This window comes from Geotrypetes seraphini, chromosome 10, assembly GCF_902459505.1.
Source record: "Geotrypetes seraphini chromosome 10, aGeoSer1.1, whole genome shotgun sequence".
Taxonomy (NCBI): Eukaryota; Metazoa; Chordata; class Amphibia; order Gymnophiona; family Dermophiidae; genus Geotrypetes; species Geotrypetes seraphini.
Window position 1 is genome coordinate 106,703,032 of NC_047093.1, and position 19,514 is coordinate 106,722,545.

Here is a 19,514-nt window from a genome sequence, read left to right on the forward strand (position 1 = left end):
TGCTCTCAAGCTGGCCAATCTCAGCTATGCTTTGTAACTGCATGTGCCAGCCTCTGCACAGCCAATCACAGGTCGATCTGTGGGAATAAGGGAAGCAGGCAGCTCAAGCAATGAATGCATGGCAACTCAGAGGGTGTGCCACTTTTGCTTCACGCAATTTGATTGGTTGAGCATGAAGCATGCATTAAACTGCATCAATCAAAAAGTAAACAAAAAAGAAAAGGTGCATGGAAATGGATTCACTGAATCCCATGAAGGCTCTGACTGCATGCCACTGATACTAGCCAGTTAGTGGACAGAAAAGCACTGCTATAAGGCTGTTTCCACTTTGCCCTAAGTCTACCGCTAGACCCACCTCAAATTAGCCAGTTTCAGCATAAGCACTTAGAGGGGATATTCAGTAGAACTATCTGGTTAAGTGACACTGAATTTCCCCATATAGCCCCATACAAGTGATCTACCGTAAATGTCCAGGAGTCTCTCCTGGCTGTTCAAATCGCTTTTAATATCGATCCCTAAATTTTTAAAATGAATAAACAAGTTAATAGTCAGAGATCCTAATTTTGCATTAGTGATCTTTGTAGCGTTTATTTTCATACTTTTGTTCTTTCGTCATGTTTTGGCAGGCTCTCTTTGTATGTCTTTTAGTTTCAAATGCAAGACTTTTGGCATGAAAGTAGTAGTACATTATCTCCTTTTTATCTGTATGAATTTCTTTAAATATTTTTTAGTCCTCTTAACTTTCTCATTAATTTCTGTGTTTTAACGTGCCCAGTAAATGCTGTGTATTTTCATGTGTAACATTTGTCAAGACCTGTCCATGCTACTTAAATTCCTACATTTCTCCATGAATATTCAATTCAATGTAATCAGTTCAAATCTTTTAAAACTGAAGCTACTTCAGGACTTCTAATAGACCTCCCAATTTAATATTTAGAGAATAATCCTTGTGAACTGAGACTTCACTAGTACTTGTTTTGAGTGGGTGAAGACCCTAGAAAAATTAAGTGAATCCAGACAGAGCTTTAAGAGCCAGAGGCACTGTTGCCTTTAGAAGACAGCAATCATTATGTGACAATATTGCAGTGGGGAAGCAAATGTAAACACTGGAAAAATTATTTGCCTATTCTGTATAAAATTCAAAGTATTCCTGCAGAATATTTTGATAATCTGTAATTTCAAAGAATCATAGAATGAAAACGGAAGAAACCTCACATGATCCACACAGTTCCCCCACCACTTCTCCACACAAAGTCTGCTACATTAAAAGCCAATCCACACAGGTGTGTATTTGATTATAAAAAGCTCCAGTGAAAGAAATTCCCCTCTCACCTAACCCTAATGTAGTCTGGTGTTTTCCTCAGTTAGAAAGGTTCCCCAAAGATCTAAATGAAGTCTCTCTTACAGCAGTTTAAGCCTGTTACTTCATGTATTATTCCAGGGAGATGGCAAAAAAAACCCATCATTTTTTTAGAAAACTCCCTTTTCTATATTTGAATGTTACCACCTCTTTATCCTTCTCCAGGGTAGATAAATCCAGCTCCTTCAATATACTCCCATTAGTGATATTATCTACTTTTCTTCTGATTAGATAAATGTTACATCAGGGAAAACTAGGGAGGTAAAATTCCTAGACATAATAAATAACTGCTGAATTGAGAAGAGGGAGCAGGGCTATTTTAGATCTGGTCCTCAGTGGGATTCAGAGCATAGTATGAGAGGTAATGATGTTGAGTCCATTGGGAAACAATGATCATAACAATCAAATTTGAGTTAATATGCTAATATCTGAAGTCAAAGGAGATCTACTGTAGCGTAGATCTAAAAAGAAGCTAAAAGAATCAGCTACAAAGGCTAGGACTTTAAATCAGGCATGAACATTGTTTAAAAATACCATATTGGAAGACCAGACCAGATGTATTGAAAATATTAACAAAGATGGAAAGAAAAGTAAACATCAGCCAGCATGGTTAAAAAGTGAATTGAAAGAGGTTTTAGAGCCAAAAAAATCATTCAAAGAATAGAAAAAGGATCCAAATGAAGAAAATAAGAAGCAACATAAGCACTGACAAGTTAGATGCAAAGCATTTATAAAGAAGGCTAAAAGAGAATATAAAGAGAAACTTGCAACAGAAGCAAAAACTCACTGTAACAATTTTTCAGGTACATCAGAAACAATCCATGGAACCACTAGATTATCAAGGAACAAAAGGGGAACTGAGGGAGGACAAGGCCATAGTGTAGAGACTGAATTAATTCTTTGCTTTGGTCTTTACAAAAGATGTAATAGATCTACCTGATAATTCAAAAGGAAGGAACCCCCCCACACACACACCGAACAAACTAGGTAAACCAAAGAAGGAGTGGGGATGGGACTGAACACATCAACCTTAACGAACAAATACAATTTTATTATAAGCAAAAATACCATAAAATCATATCATATATATACAACCAAGCCTTATAAAAAGTCCAAGTCTTGTGAATTTTGTAGACCCAACACGGTCCGTGTTTCGGCTTCTGTGGAGAAGCCTTCCTCAGGGGTCGGTCCAGTAGATGGCGCTCAATGAAAAACTCTTGCAAGTTTCCATGGCATTTTTGGTGTTTTATATGCTCTCTTCCATCCAACATTTAAAGCATTGTCATTTGAAGGCTTCTCCACTAGAGGTCTGCACAGGAACGGGGATCGCAGGAATCCCGCGGGGGTCCCGCGGGAATCCCCCCTAACCCACGGGACTCCCACGGGGACCCCCCTCTAGCCAACGGGACTCCCTCGGGGATGGAAGGCTTTGGAAGCAGGGTTCATCCATATAATATAAGGGACACGTCAGCCTTAGTAAAAGAGGGGGTTTATAAGTTAATTACCTGAACAGAAAACAAAAAAAGGGTTCCACCAAAGAGATTCCACAAGGAAAACAGCAGCGCAAAAGAAACTGTGGAATTGATGATCCTGTCAAAAGTAATTGCTGCTTTTTATGGGAACGGGCGGGGATGGAGGTAATTCCTTGTGGAGATGGGTGGGGACGGAGAGGATCCTGATGGGGACGGGTGGGGACGGAGAGGATCCTGATGGGGACGGGTGGGGACGGAGAGGATCCTGGCAAGATCAGGTGGGAATGGAGAGGATCGTGGCGGGGACGGGCGGGGATGGGTGGGATTTCTGTCCCCGCAAAACTCTCTATTCTCCACAGAAGCTGAAACACTTGCTAAAAGAGCCACAATTGCTAAAAAAGCAAACCAAGTGTTAGGGATTATTCAAAATGGATGGAGAACAAAACTGAGAATATCATTCTGCCTGTGTATAGGTCCCCAATGCTGTGAATGTTGTGTGGCATTGAATGATTAAATAGGGCTTGAGGTCAATGGAGAGCTCATATGTTGCATTTTGTATGTATGGAGGCCATGTATGTTTCTGATTGGGAAATGAAGCAGGGTAGACTATTTCTCATGATTTGGCAACCTTTTTAAAGAACATTGACACCTGCTGCTTGAAGTCATGTTTTATTGAGTAGATCTTAAAAAAAAATTTTTTTGCCAGTCTTGGGAGGGAGAATGGGTAGGGGGGGTTTTGGGAGAGGGTAATTAGTTGAATAGTCTTTCTTTTACATAAGAATTGCCACTGCTGGCCCAGACTAGTGGTCCATCGTGCTCAGCAGCCTGCTCTCGCGGCAGCCCTTAGGTCAAAGACCAGTGCCCTAACTGAGACTAGCCTTACCTGCATACATTCTGGTTAGCAGGAACTTGTCTAAGTGGCTCGGAGGAAGGAAAGGTGAGTAGCGGTGTCACTCAGGGTTCGGTGCTGGGGCCGATTCTGTTCAATATGTTTGTGAGTGACATTGCTGAAGGGTTAGAAGGAAAAGTGTGCCTTTTTGCAAATGATACCAAGATTTGTAATAGAGTAGACACCAAAGAGGGAGTGAAAAATATGGAAAAGGATCTGCAAAAGTTAGAGGAATGGTCTAATGCCTGGCAACTAAAATTCAATGCAAAGAAATGCAGAGTAATGCATTTGGGGATTAAAAATGGGAAGGAACCGTATATGCTAGGAGGAGAGAAGCTGATATGCACAGATGGGGAGAGGGACCTTGGGGTGATAGTGTCCAAAGATCTAAAGGCGAAAAAACAGTGAGACAAGGCAGTGGCTGCTGCCAGAAGGATGCTGGGCTGTATAAAAAGAGGCGTAGCCAGTAGAAGGAAGAAGGTATCAGTGCACCTATTTATAGGCTTACCCACTTACGCCAGATCTATGACAGGCTTAAATGGGTGACCTAACAGCAGCAAGAAGTGCATGGAACTTGCAGTATCTTATATGTTGTGCACATAAGTGGGAGACAAAACCATGTCCTTCCTAAGCTACACCATAAGAACATAAGAATTGCCGCTGCTGGGTCAGACCAGTGGTTCATCGTGCCCTGCGGTTCGCTCCTGCGGCGGCCCCTAGGTCAAAGACCAGTGCCCTAACTGAGACCAGCCCTACCTGCATACGCTCCAGTTTAGCAGATCAAGGGGTTTTCCCTGCATAAGAGTGCTATTATGCACCTGGGCAGCCAAGAATGTTAGATGTGCAAAAGACTACAGGTCCCAGAGTACCCTGCACTGCTTGGCTGAATGTTGAATCTCCCAAGCCCCAAGAAGGAAACAGTGTTCAGGGAGAGAGACTGTCCACAAAACAAATAGAGTAGAACAACTACTCGCTTGATGAATGGAAAGTAATTTATAAAGAGAGCCCTCAGTCACACAACCAACCTCCGACCTCTGGAGGAAATGGTTGCCACTAATTTGCACCTAGAAGGTGTCAACTGTGAAACATCCTAGGGCTCTCTGTGAATTTAGTGCTAAATAACACAAAAGTGCTGTGGTGCAAATAAATCAAAAACGTGCAATGCAAGCAGTCTCTCCCCCTGAACCAGGGGGGCAAAAGATACAAGTGTCCAAATTCAATCTATTAAGGCCAAAAGAAGATACTTAGCTTCTCTGATAAGCAGTCAGCAAGTCACCAAACGTCCAATGGGACTCCGTTTCGGGGGAGCACTCCCCCTTCTTCAGGAACGACTGACGCTGTGCGGGAGCCTGGAAATCAAAAGGCTACAGCAGATTGGCGATAGTAGAAAATGGCGCTTGAACCAGAACAGACGCCTCTGATTTAAACCTGCAGACCAGGAGGCGTGTCTGTGTCAAGTCACATGACTCAACCGGGTGCTAATTGTAAAGTGTAATGAACCAACCAGTGATGAGATACTGGTGGTCACAAAAATACAATGATACCAAAAGTAAGAAAGAAAGATCAAAACATGTGATACCATTCAATATATTCGTTGTGTCCTGTGGGGATCAATGATTGAAGTTCGTAAATCCAAAATTGTTCCCTCCTTTGCAACTGGGTAAGTTGATCACCCTGATACTCAGTAAAGATCTGTTCGATGACTAGCCATCTCAAGCATGAAAAGCGTGTTCAAATTGTATGCAGTGAGGTACCATCGGAGATGTCATGGACCTAGTGTTGATCCGGCTACGATGTTCTATCAAACGGGTTCTGATGGCCCTTTGAGTGCGTCCGACGTATATCATATCACATGGGCATATAATAATATATATGACCCACTTAGACGTACAGGAAGTGTCCGATTTATGAACGTATTGTTTATGGGTCCTTGGGTGTTCCCACATGGTGCCTGTGATTGTAGTGGCACAAATATCACAGTTGTTCCCACATTTATCATGATGGCCCCACCGGCGTCTGTTGGTACGTTCAGAGATGTATTTAGAATGAACTACTCGGTCAGCAATATTCTTCGGACGTGAATAGGCAATGCAAGGTAAATCCCGGAGATCAGGGTGAAGCTGAAGAATGTGCCAATGAGACCTGATACTCCGGGCCACCTCACAGGCTTGGTCGGAGAACGTTAATACGCAGATAGTTTTGGTGTCAGCGCATTGAGGGGCCTGGGAAAGTAACAGGGATCTGTTGGCAAATAGAGCCCTGTTGTAGGCCTGAGACAGAACTTTATGGGGATACCCCCGTTCTCTGAAGCGAGCATATAAAATTCGAGCTTGCCTGCGGAACTCACTCAAATCCGTGCAAAGTCTACGAGCACGTAGAAATTGGCTAATGGGCACAGACTGCTTGAGTTTAGTAGGGTGGCAGCTGGTATAATCCAAGTAGTTGTTTACTTCCACAGATTTTCTATATAAGGTGGTGACTAAAATATTATCATTTTTCTGAACCCAAACGTCCAAAAAATAAATTTTCTTGTTATCAAAAGACATGGTGAATCTGAGATTCATCTGAATCTGAATCTGAGATTCACCATGTCTTTTGATAACGAGAAAATTTCTTTTTTGGACGTTTGGGTTCAGAAAAATGATAATATTTTAGTCACCACCTTATATAGAAAATCTGTGGAAGTAAACAACTACTTGGATTATACCAGCTGCTACCCTACTAAACTCAAGCAGTCTGTGCCCATTAGCCAATTTCTACGTGCTCGTAGACTTTGCACGGATTTGAGTGAGTTCCGCAGGCAAGCTCGAATTTTATATGCTCGCTTCAGAGAACGGGGGTATCCCCATAAAGTTCTGTCTCAGGCCTACAACAGGGCTCTATTTGCCAACAGATCCCTGTTACTTTCCCAGGCCCCTCAATGCGCTGACACCAAAACTATCTGCGTATTAACGTTCTCCGACCAAGCCTGTGAGGTGGCCCGGAGTATCAGGTCTCATTGGCACATTCTTCAGCTTCACCCTGATCTCCGGGATTTACCTTGCATTGCCTATTCACGTCCGAAGAATATTGCTGACCGAGTAGTTCATTCTAAATACATCTCTGAACGTACCAACAGACGCCGGTGGGGCCATCATGATAAATGTGGGAACAACTGTGATATTTGTGCCACTACAATCACAGGCACCATGTGGGAACACCCAAGGACCCATAAACAATACGTTCATAAATCGGACACTTCCTGTACGTCTAAGTGGGTCATATATATTATTATATGCCCATGTGATATGATATACGTCGGACGCACTCAAAGGGCCATCAGAACCCGTTTGATAGAACATCGTAGCCGGATCAACACTAGGTCCATGACATCTCCGATGGTACCTCACTGCATACAATTTGAACACGCTTTTCATGCTTGAGATGGCTAGTCATCGAACAGATCTTTACTGAGTATCAGGGTGATCAACTTACCCAGTTGCAAAGGAGGGAACAATTTTGGATTTACGAACTTCAATCATTGATCCCCACAGGACACAACGAATATATTGAATGGTATCACATGTTTTGATCTTTCTTTCTTACTTTTGGTATCATTGTATTTTTGTGACCACCAGTATCTCATCACTGGTTGGTTCATTACACTTTACAATTAGCACCCGGTTGAGTCATGTGACTTGACACAGACACGCCTCCTGGTCTGCAGGTTTAAATCAGAGGCGTCTGTTCTGGTTCAAGCGCCATTTTCTACTATCGCCAATCTGCTGTAGCCTTTTGATTTCCAGGCTCCCGCACAGCGTCAGTCGTTCCTGAAGAAGGGGGAGTGCTCCCCCGAAACGGAGTCCCGTTGGACGTTTGGTGACTTGCTGACTGCTTATCAGAGAAGCTAAGTATCTTCTTTTGGCCTTAATAGATTGAATTTGGACACTTGTATCTTTTGCCCCCCTGGTTCAGGGGGAGAGACTGCTTGCAGTGCACATTTTTGATTTATTTGCACCACAGCACTTTTGTGTTATTTAGCACTAAATTCACAGAGAGCCCTAGGATGTTTCACAGTTGACACCTTCTAGGTGCAAATTAGTGGCAACCGTTTCCTCCAGAGGTCGGAGGTTGGTTGTGTGACTGAGGGCTCTCTTTATATACTTTCCATTCATCAAGCGAGTAGTTGTTCTACTCTATTTGTTTTGTGGGCAGTCTCTCTCCCTGAACACTGTTTCCTTCTTGGGGCTTGGGAGATTCTTTTTCTTACAGTCTTTGTCAGCTCCCAATTTTTCGGGTTCTTTTTTGATTCAGTTGGCTGAATGTTGAGACAGAGGGGCGAGACTTGGGGGAGGAGCATTTCTGCCCAGACCTGACTTAGTGAGGGAGGTCCTACAAGGAAGACAGGTCAGGAAAAGATCCCTGGTATATACGTTTGGCTGAACTAAGCCAAAATATTGGTCTGTTTAGTGTGAGGCAAATTTAAAATAATAAAAAGTGGTTTTCCCTTATGCTGTAGTGTTTTATCTGCTGACCTCTCCTAGAAAGCCAAGACAGCCTTCCACACCACGTTGTCTGTTACATATGGTGTTTCTAGCTGTTTTTTTGTAAGTTTCTGCCACAAAGAAACTGGATTACAGGGAATTCCAGAGGGTTTATTTTACAGTGGAACCTTCCTACAGGAGTGTAGGAATGTTTTGAACTAGAGAGCTGCATGGAAATGGGTCCTACAGGAATCCGGCTGATCCAGCGGGGATCCCATGGGTCCGTGGGGTCCCCTTCTCTGTGTTCACAGAGAACGCACAGGGATGGAGGCATCTCGAGGTGCTCCCACTAATGTTACTTCACTAGCACCTTCTTCTTCCTGCCCTCCAGCCATACTCTTCCTTACACAAAGCTGCTTGCAGCGCTCTCTGCACGCTACCCGCAGCCAACTCAGAAGTCTTCCCTTCGACGTCAGAGCTGACGTTAGAGGGAAGGCTTCTGGTCAGCCATGTGCAGTGTGCAGGAACCACTGCCCATGCCCCTGTGAAGAAGCGAGTAAGGCAGGAAGGAGGTGGCCCACCTGGAGGCTCTGTCTGGTACACTCGCAGAAGGGGGCGCAAGTACTTGAGCCAAAGAAGGGAGAGGGGGAGCAAGTGAGCACATTGGGACAAGGAAGGGAGAGAAAGGAGGCATGAACTTGGGACAAAGGAAGGAGTGCGTTGGGACATAGAAAGGGCCTGAACTTCAGAAAAAGGCTGGAAGACAGGAGAGAAGGAGGGGGCACGAACTGAGGACATAGTATGGAAGGAGGGAGGGAAAGAGATGCTGAGGTGGGGGAGAGAATGGAAAGGGAGACTTGGGCATGGGTGTGTGAGTAAGAGGGAAAGAGATGATACATATGGGGAAAAGAAGAAAAAGAATTGTTGGGTATAGGAAGGGAGAGGAGTGAGGTAAAAATGCATAGGGAAGAGAAAGATTAGAGTGAGAAATGTTGGATGTGGTGGAGAGGGAACAGTGGGACAGATTGAAAGGAATGCAAGAGGGAGGAATGTTGGACATGGTAGTGAAGAGAATGGAGGGAGAGATGTGGCATGGTGCTGGAATAGAAGGAGAAATGTTGGGTATGGGGCTGGTGGGTATGGACAAAAGATGTTTAACATGGTCCAGAGGATGAGAGAAGGAGAAATGTTAGATGTGGCAGTAGAGGGGATGGAAGAGATGCACCCTGGATCCCCCTCTCTCTCCACTCCCTTTGCAGCAAGGAAGAGAATGAGAGAAAGAGAGATAGTGAACAGTGAAAGGGAGACATGTTGCACATGAGGATGGAGGAAAGAGGAAGAAATGTGGTGCAGAAGGGGGAGGGGGAAAAGAGGGAGAATGATTCAGGATAGAAGGGAGTGAGGATGCTGTGCAATGGGAGGGAGGGAAGAGAGAAATGCTGGACCATGGTAGGAGAAACCAATGGACAGCAACTGCTTGAAGAAGAATTTGCAGAAGCCAGGAAAGCAGAAAAAAGAGAAACTGGAACCAACTTGATGGAAAAATAATTCTCCAGACAACAAAGGTAAAAAAAAAGGAGTCTGAAATATGGTAGCTTTGGGAAATGTATGCAGATGTCTTTGTATTGTGTTCTATAGAAAAGGAAATGCATTTCTGGTTTTATTTCTCCAGTGTTGAGGTACTTGCTGACCCTTGCTGTGGCTGGTGGGGGATCCCCAAGCACCACCTGCTGAGGATCTCCTCCAAACTGCATTCTTAAGTACCAGTTGTACTTAAGTAGGGCGTTTGTAACTCGGGGACTGCTTGTATATCAAATCAGATAACATTTTAAAATGTCTATTACGGCAAATAAAATTTTGCAAACAGAAAACCCTGCACCGACATAAAAATATACGCCATGCTTTGGGGCTGAGGAGGAACCAAAAGTCCAGAAAGAACACAACTCCAGATGTGTCAATACAAAACTAATTTACAGCTTTCATGAGACATTGCCTGAAAAAAAGCGATGTAACACCTGGATTCCATCTATGCTGTGCTCCATATCTGCACAGTGCTGAAACTTTCTACAAACACTGCTGACTTTTGGTGAAGTTCAGTAAAGCTGCATCTCCCCTCCCCCAATGCCACCCAGTTCAGAGGAAATTTCACTTCTGTTGCCCAACATTTGGAAGAGAGCCTTTTTCTTGAGATAACTAAGTTCCGTGTCATTGCTCTTGCTGTATATGGTAAACAGCATAGTTTATACAAGGAAGCACAGGACAACACATATGTGCTGTATAGTTGCACACGACAAATCAGTAGCATACAAACTGATAAATCGAAAGTTAAGACGGTCAAAAGCAGATGGCGCTCCAAGGCTCAGTTGTTGCAGAGAAAGCTCTTGGATGGGAGGGGTGGCGGGCCGAAGACAAAGCACAGACTTGTCAAGGTCTTAGAAAGAGCAGTGAACTAAAAGTGTACATGGCCAAGCTCAGGATGCCGCTCCCCTCCCCCTCCCCCCCCGTGCCCTCCAGTTGAACCCTGCTCAAGGATGGTTCAGGTCTTACCATAAAGTTGGGCTGCTCCTGAAACTGGGCTCAGTATTCGAGTCCCATCCTAATCAATGCTGCTACCGAGCAGTCTCCTCGAGGCCTACTTAGAAAATGTGCTAATGAAAAAGGAAGAGAGCCGAAAACCACTTCCATCCTCTTCCCACATTACAGCAGGCTGCGATCGAGGGGAGGGGGGAGGGAGGGGGGAGGAAATATAAAGACTTTGGTTCTGCCTCCTTCCTTAGAGATACGATAATATGCAGAATGCAAATTTTATATGAACAGAGCCAGAGTTTTTCTCCTAAACACCTGAAACAGTTCTATTCCTGCCCAGTCCAGCTGACAGCTCTCATCCTCGCTTTGCAAAAGTACAGCAGAACTCCAAAAATCCGAGCTCATTTCAGTCTGGATTTGGGGATTTTCTGGATTCTGAGGCTGTACTTAAAATTCAAAATTTAAGGAAGAATAAAGAGGTGAACTGGCAAATTTTGTTGATTTATTCATTAACAAATACAGAATGTTTCATTTATCAGAACATACAGTACAAAGAAACTTAAATATTATGTCTCATTGAATTAGACCACATTAGGAGAGTCATAGAAAATATAGATATTTTCCTGTAAACTTTGTTTTTGAATATTCATTTTAGAGGAAGAACATTCAAAGTGTCTTGCCACCCCATCCAGCATCTCTCTTCCCCCGTCTAGTGTCTCTTCCCAATCCCATCTCACTTCCTCATCCAGTGTCTGTCATTTTCTATCTCTTCCCCATCCAATGTCTCTCTCCAGTGTTGCCAGATACTTTTTTTTATAATCCTGTCCAATTACCTTGAAAAAGCTGCCCCAAAACAGCCCAATGTCTGAGGGAGTGCTGAAAGTTCTCAGCCCAACTAACCTCAGTTGGGACAGTCTCCATCAAACAATTAGTCCAGGGAGTTTACACTTTTTCATTCAGTACTTTTCCGACGGAACAAAAAAAGTGGAAACTTGCTGGACTAAGTGTATAGCTAAGGTGACTATATGTCCAGTTTTCAACGGGACTGTCCCTTTATGGGACTGACTGTCCCATTGTCCCGACCCACCGCTTTGGGACGCCAAAATGTCCCGTTTTCAGGGACAGCGTCCCGAAGCTGTGCGCGGGGACAACGGATCGGCGATTGCTTTCCCTACTTCCCTGCCGCGGCCTTTCAATTCAGGCATTGCCACTAACCATCCTCTCTCTTGGGCATCACGGGGCTTGAAGTTGCTCCACGAATCTAGGGGTGGAAATGGTGAGCGTTGGAACTACGACTACCGAAGTGCAGTGCTCCAGACTGGCCATTCCCCTCTTGAACCGACGGTCCCCCAGCTAAAACGTGGCTTCTTGGCTGCCTGAATGGAACATATTCTCAGCCGCGTGACCGCTAGAGTTCCTGCTCGTGCCACGCTGTTCTTGTTGCTAAAAGGATGAGTAAGTGGCTCGTGCTAGCGGGACGCTCTATAGTGAAAACTTCGCAGCAAAGTAGGCAGCAAAAATAGGGTATATATGTGTGAAAAAGTACAGATGCTGATGAAAAGTTCTAGCCCAGCAATGGCGGTCGCTGATGGGAATTAACAGATGGTGTAGCCAGAACTTTTCATCAGCATCTGCACTTCACTGTACAGCATCTGTAGTCTACTTCGGTTGGAATGGCAAGGTGATGATGATGTGCCCAAACTCAGTGAACCCGCTTTCAGATGTGCAGAGTTTGGCATCAGTGGACATGGAAAGGAGGCACTAGGGACACTAAGGACACAGGATAGAGGCACCGGGGGGCACTAAGGACATGGGAAAGAGGCACTGGGGACACTAAGGATACAGGACAGAGGCACTGGGGGTACTAAGGACACGAGACGGAGGCACTGGGGGCTCTAATGACACGGGACGGAGGCACTGGGGGCATTAAGGACATGGGAAGGAGGCACTGGGAGCATTAAGGATATAGGATGGATGCATTGGGGGCACTAAGGACATGGGAAGGAGGCACTGGGGGAACTAAGGACACAAGATGGAGGCATTGGGGGTACTAAGGACATGGGAAGGAGGCACTGGGGGCACTAATGACACGGGATGGAGGCACTGGGGGCATTAAGGACATGGGAAAGAGGCACTGGGGACACTAAGGATACAGGACAGAGGCACTGGGGGTACTAAGGACACGAGACGGAGGCACTGGGGGCTCTAATGACACGGGACGGAGGCACTGGGGGCACTAAGGACATGGGATGGAGGCACTGGGGACACTAAAGACACGGGATGGAGGCACGGGGGCATTAAGGACAAAGGATGGAGGCATTGGGGCACTAATGACAGGACGGAGGAACTGGGGGCACTATTGACACGGGATGGAGGCACTGGGGGCATTAAGGACATGGGAAGGAGGCACTGGGGGCATTAAGGATATAGGATGGAGGCATTGGGGGCACTAAGGACACGGGAAGGAGGCACTGGGGGAACTAAGGACACAGGATGGAGGCATTGGGGGCACTAATGACAGGACGGAGGCACTGGGGGCACTAATGACATGGGATGGAGGCACTGGGGGCATTAAGGACATGGGAAGGAGGCACTGGGGCATTAAGGATATAGGATGGAGGCATTGGGGGAACTAAGGACACAGGATGGAGGCATTGGGGGTACTAAGGACATGGGAAGGAGGCACTGGGGGCACTAAGGACACAGGATGAAGGCACTGGGGGCACTAAGGACACGGGAAGGAGGCACTGGGGGTACTAAGGACACAGGATGGAGGCATTGGGGGCACTAATGACAGGACGGAGGCACTGGGGGCACTAATGACACGGGATGGAGGCACTGGGGGCATTAAGGACATGGGAAGGAGGCACTGGGGCATTAAGGATATAGGATGGAGGCATTGGGGGCACTAAGGACACGGGAAGGAGGCACTGGGGGAACTAAGGACACAGGATGGAGGCATTGGGGGCACTAATGACAGGACGGAGGCACTGGGGGCACTAATGACACGGGATGGAGGCACTGGGGGCATTAAGGACATGGGAAGGAGGCACTGGGGCATTAAGGATATAGGATGGAGGCATTGGGGGAACTAAGGACACAGGATGGAGGCATTGGGGGTACTAAGGACATGTGAAGGAGGCACTGGGGGCACTAAGGACACAGGATGAAGGCACTGGGGGCACTAAGGACACGGGAAGGAGGCACTGGGGGTACTAAGGACACAGGATGGAGGCATTGGGGGCACTAAGGACACGGGAAGGAGGCACTGGGGGCACTAAGGACACAGGATGGAGGCATTGGGGGCACTAAGGACACGGGAAGGAGGCACTGGGGGCACTAAGGACACAGGATGGAGGCACTGGGGGGCACTAAGAACATAGGAAGGAAGGAAGGAGGGAAGGAATAGAAAGGGACAATTGTTGGGCCTGAGTGCAGAAAGAAATAAATGAAAGAAAGGATACACAGTCAGAAGGAAACACAACCAGAGACTCATGAAATCACCAGACAGCAAAGGTAGGATAAATGATTTTATTTTCAATTTAGTGATAAAAATGTGTCAGTTTTGAGAATTTATATCTGCTGTCTATATTTTGCACTATATTTGTCTATTTTTCTATAGTTACTGAGGTGACATTGCATATTTTAAAGTCATCTGCCTTGACATCTTTGAAACCCCCCCAAATATAAATGATAATTAACATTTTCTCTGCATATAGTGCTTTGTAGTTTTTTAAAATTTTAAGGTTACCATTATGAATTAATAAGATATTATGTGTACATGAAAAATAAATGGAAGAAATTGGGGGCGGGGCTAGGGTGGGATGGGCGGGGCTAGGGTGGGATGGGCGGGACTGACAATTAATAGATGTCCCCTTTTGATGAAAAAAATAAATGGTTACGTTATGTATAGCCCTCGATGGAGACTGCATTGGAGACTGCACTTAGAGCACAATTTTAAACAAGCCGTTTATTTTCTAAAAATCCATTGCTTGAACCTATATTTTTTTTAATTAATGTCTCTCGGTGAGACACTTATATCATTATAAGCGTGCCAGTTTCCTAAGTAAACATACAGTGTGAGAAGTGGGAAGCAAAATAGGAACCTATGGGGAGCCATTAGAATAACAAAATGCTGCAAAACTTCTATTACCGTATTTTCACGCATATAACGCGCATACGTGTATAATACGCATACGCGTATAGCGCGCGGGTCCAAAGCATTTCTGTAAAAAAAAAATTTATATAGCACGCACACGCGTATACCGCGCATGCTGCTATAACCTCCTCCCACTCCCGTTTACTCTTCTGGCCTGCGAACCGGCATCCTCCCCCCCGCTCGCGTCACCCCCCTCCCCCGCGATCCTACATCCCCCCAGCACCGCAAAACATCTCTTACCCGACTTACGAGACCAGAAGGCTTTGAGCATGCGCAAACGCTCAAAACCCAGTCCAGCCCGGCACAAGGAAGAAGGAGGATCTCCCTCGCACCGCCCAGCCCAGCCCAGCAACAACGAGGGAGGATCTTCGGGCACTGGCACTGGCACGTCCTGTGCATTGGTGCTAGTGCTGGTGCCCAGTCGGGTAAGAGATGTTTTGTGGTGCTGGGGGGGATGTAGGATCGCGGGGGAGGGAGGGTGACGCGAGCGGGGGGGGATGCCGGTTCGCAGGGAGGATGCCGGATCGGAATAAAAAAAAAAAAATTGTACAACGCGCTCACGCGTATAACGCGCAAGGTTATGCACGGTTTGTAAAAATCGTGTATAACACGCGCGTTATATGCGTGAAAATACGGTAAGTCTTAGAATATGCCAGTGCCAGCAAACAGATAGCTGAGAACTTTTCAGCACAACACAAATATTTTCAGAGATGTACTGTACATTTCTCAAAACAAATGTATCCAAGACACCCCCCACACACACACAATGAAGAGCAACAATTTTGGTGAACCTGGAGAAACAGCAGATAGAACAGAATGGGCACTTTTGCACTTGTGGACTTACAAGCTCATTTTGAAAAAGAAACTACACATGTATAGGATTGCCAAGTTTCCAAGTTTATTATAAAAATTTGATTAATCGCCTATCACATTTTCTAGGCGATGTACAATTTCATAAGTAATTAAATAGGGGTGACAAATCTAACAAACAATATTCAAAATGAATTAAAACTAATAAATACAAACTTTGCTATACATAGTTTAACTTATACATATAATTTCAAGGCATTGCCTTATTGCCATATTTTTCTCTGCAAAATCCCGGGCGCCTGGCCCTGCCCTGTTCTGTCACCGGCCACGCCCTGTTCCACCTTCAGCTCTGCCCCCTGAAAGCCTCATCTCATTATTTTTGACCTCCGGCCAAGTCCGGGGGCCTCAGAGGCCCACCACACATGGCCAGAGCTTTCCAAAACCCAGACAACTGATGGGTTTTGGAAAGTCCATCCAGGCACCCAGACAGTCCAGACGTCTGGTAACCCTGCACATGTACAACAAAAAACTCGAACACTTTGTACTTGCCTTAACTAGGGTAAAGGCTGTATTTGAAAACCAAATCCGGTGTATGCTCCCTCTCCTCTGGAATGTCTCTTTTCCCTCCATGCTTAAATCTAGTCATCTTGAGGGGGGGAAAGCAGTTTTATCTCCTAGGGTTTAGCTGGAAAATGTTTCTTCTTATGCCAAAGAAATACTGGACAACAAACTTCAGGTATAGGAGAACATGAGACAGAGAGAGAAGTGACCAAGAGAAATGTATATGAGATACACACAAGACTAGACTCTGATTATAATTGGCTGTGGGGAGAAGGTGGGCAAGGGCCATCATTGGTGGGATACTGAACACATGGTCTGCATTTAGTGCTGATTTGCTAAATGTCAAGCCAATTTGAGAATACCATGCCATAATGCAGCCTAAATTACAGCACAGAAGTCAGACTTACTGGCTTGTAATTCCCTATTTGTTCCTTATTTTCACTTTTATGTAAAGGGACTGTATCTGCCCTTCTCCAGTCCTCCGGTACCACTCCCAAATCTACAGAAGCATTGAAAAGGTCAGCGGAGCCACCAGAACTTCCCTAAGTTCCTTCATCACCCTCGGATGTATACCATCCGGCCCCATCGCTTTGTCTACCTTTAATATAGCTAGCTCCTCAAGAACACAACCCTCTGCAAATCGATCAGGTCTACCACTGCTCCATCCCTATTTGCATTTGTTTTCTGTGGTCCCGCTCCTAGATTGTCAGCCATGAACACAGAACAGAAATATTTGTTAAGCAATTCATCCTTTTCTGCATATTCCTCCCTTCACTTTTGAGTCTCATAGTGCCACTTTTGCAATTCTTCCTATTACTGATATATTTCAAAAATGTCTTGTCTCCCCATTTTACCATGTCAGCTATTTTTTTTCCATTTGTATCTTTGCTTTCCTGACTACTCGACCAGCCTCTCTTATTTTTTCCATATATTTTTGCCAGTCTTCCTCTTTCTGTGATCTTTTGTAGTTTATGAAAGCTAACCTCTTATTCCTTACCATCTCAGCTTCTATTTTTGAGAACCAAAGCGGCCTTCTTTTCCTCTTACTTTTACTTACTTGCCTCACAAAAAGGTTTGTCTTCCTTATAATTGCTCCTTTCAGTTTTGCCCACCACCTTTCCACTCCTTCCGGACTTTCCCACCCAGACAACAATTTTTTGATGTAAACCCCCATCTGAACAAAGTTAGATTTTTTTAAAAAGTCTGGAACCTTTGATTTTGAATGAGCCCTCTCTATACCTGTCTTAATATTAAACTGTACCATGCAGTGATCACAGGATGCCAGATGATCACTCAATGTAACATCAGAAACACTTTCCCCGTTTGTAAGCACTAAGTCCAGTATGACCCCCATCCTGCGTGGGTTCCATTACCAACTGCTGGAGAAAGAAGTTACAGTGGGAATTGAACCTAGATCCCCAGAATCGCAGTCTGCTGTGCTAACCATTAGGCAACTTCTCCCAACAAGGCAACCACAGTTCTACCTGCCTCTGAAGGATATTTACTGTAATTTAATTTTGCTTTGACTTGATGCTCTTTCTACAGTATAAAGGGATCGTCTGTGTTTATAATAGTAGTAGTTTATCCCATGTGTTTTTGAATTTGGTCACTGTTTTAGTCCCCACCTTCTCCCATGGAGGGTATTCGTGGCATCCATCACATGTGCCTATCATTTTGATTATGAAGAGCATGTGGTTTTATAAAGGAGGTTAATATGTGTATTGAGGTTTCTTCCCATTTGTTACTGTTGAAACAGAATTAAAGAATGACACAGATACAAATAAACTAACAATAGAATATAGAATATCAAAGTAAAGGAACTAATAGTAGGATAAGATTAATTAACTAACAAGCATTCAATAAATTAGTAACAGTAAGTGGGGGCTTAGGTACATTTTAGGCTTTTATAAATTATACGAGGACGCACAACATATGTTCATATAATGATTCAAAATGTGTGATCGTGGCACCGAGGTACCTCCCTCTTCAAACCCAGCATGCACCCAAAAAGAGGGAGAAAAAGCCTCAGACTGATGTAGCAGTATAGAACCAAAAGGTACAAATCAAAACTGCTTTTGATACTTTCACTGGCAAAAAACTCCCTCACAGAACAGCTCAGGTTTAGAAAAGATAAAGTCACCACATACATCAATATGCTTAGTAAGCTTGTTTTTTGCTTAGAACTCTGCTCAGAGACATGAAGGCTGATTGCTCGGCCTCACCTACCAATCATTGCAGTGTTCAAAAAAAGCTTTTGAATCTTAAATATTCTTTGTATGCGCTAGCTTATCCGCTATGCTAAAGATATTAATATTTTCATAAGTTTTTGTGAACTATACAAAATGACTTAACTTTGAACAGTGACTGGTTCCGACGTGCACGTTTCGTTTGCTGCGTCAGGGAACCGACAATAACAGCTGAGTTTTAAAGCTGGTAGTGAAGTCACTGAAACAGAAAATAAATACTGTAAATACTTATATAATACGATGTAAATACAAGTAGTAAAGTAATACAGCACTATCTTATGGCTATTAACTGGAAGAGCGCACTCACCATTAGATTACAAAACTGGATATCTCAAAAAAGTGTTTCTTCTTAAGCGTTTCAAACAGGGCAAGCAAAGTACAGACGTTATTTATGGGTAATGCAGAGCCGGTGAGACTGTCACGTCAGAACGTTGAACGTCACTGTCCCGGCCTGCCGAATACTATTGCATCATCAAACTTTCTGATTGGAACAAAAATCCTCATTCTCAATAGAAACCTGTTATTCACTAATGAAATCATACTGAAAAAGTGAATGAATAAATGAAAATAGAATCAGTAATGTACAAAATGATCACAAAAAAGCTCTCCACTCAACTTCACTGTTTAACCCCCGGGGGAGCAGAGTGCCCAAAGTATAGATCCATATCTGCTCTAAGGCATACAGTTTGGCTTTCATATCGCCTCCCCTAGGGAGAATAGGGGCATCTAGAATGGAAAAACGCTGAGAGGATATAGGATGTTCATGTTGAAGCCAATGTGGTGTAAGAGGGGCTTCTACAACTGCTTTAACTATCCTGCTCACGTGTTCCCCAATGCGTACACGTATCTTTCTGACAGTGTGCCCTACATATAACATCTGACAGGGACATTGAATGATATAAACCACATTTTTCGTGTTACAGTCAGTAAGGGCTATAGATCTGCGATTAATCACCCATTCAGGAAGTTGTAAATCTTCCAACTTGACACTATACTGACATATAGAACACGCAGTGCATGGTGAGTGA

The 19,514-nt window shown here is 44.5% G+C and overlaps 1 protein-coding gene across 2 annotated transcripts in view; it reads right to left on the minus strand.

The window, feature by feature from the left end:
• Positions 1-10,876, minus strand: part of TOR4A (torsin family 4 member A) — a 59,478-nt gene extending 48,602 nt beyond the window's left edge. For both annotated transcript variants that reach the window (XM_033959919.1, XM_033959918.1), the window contains exon 1: positions 10,732-10,876. The gene's annotated coding sequence lies outside the window, so the exon portion shown is untranslated. The remainder of the gene's footprint in view (positions 1-10,731) is intronic.
• Positions 10,877-19,514: the final 8,638 nt, after the last annotated feature.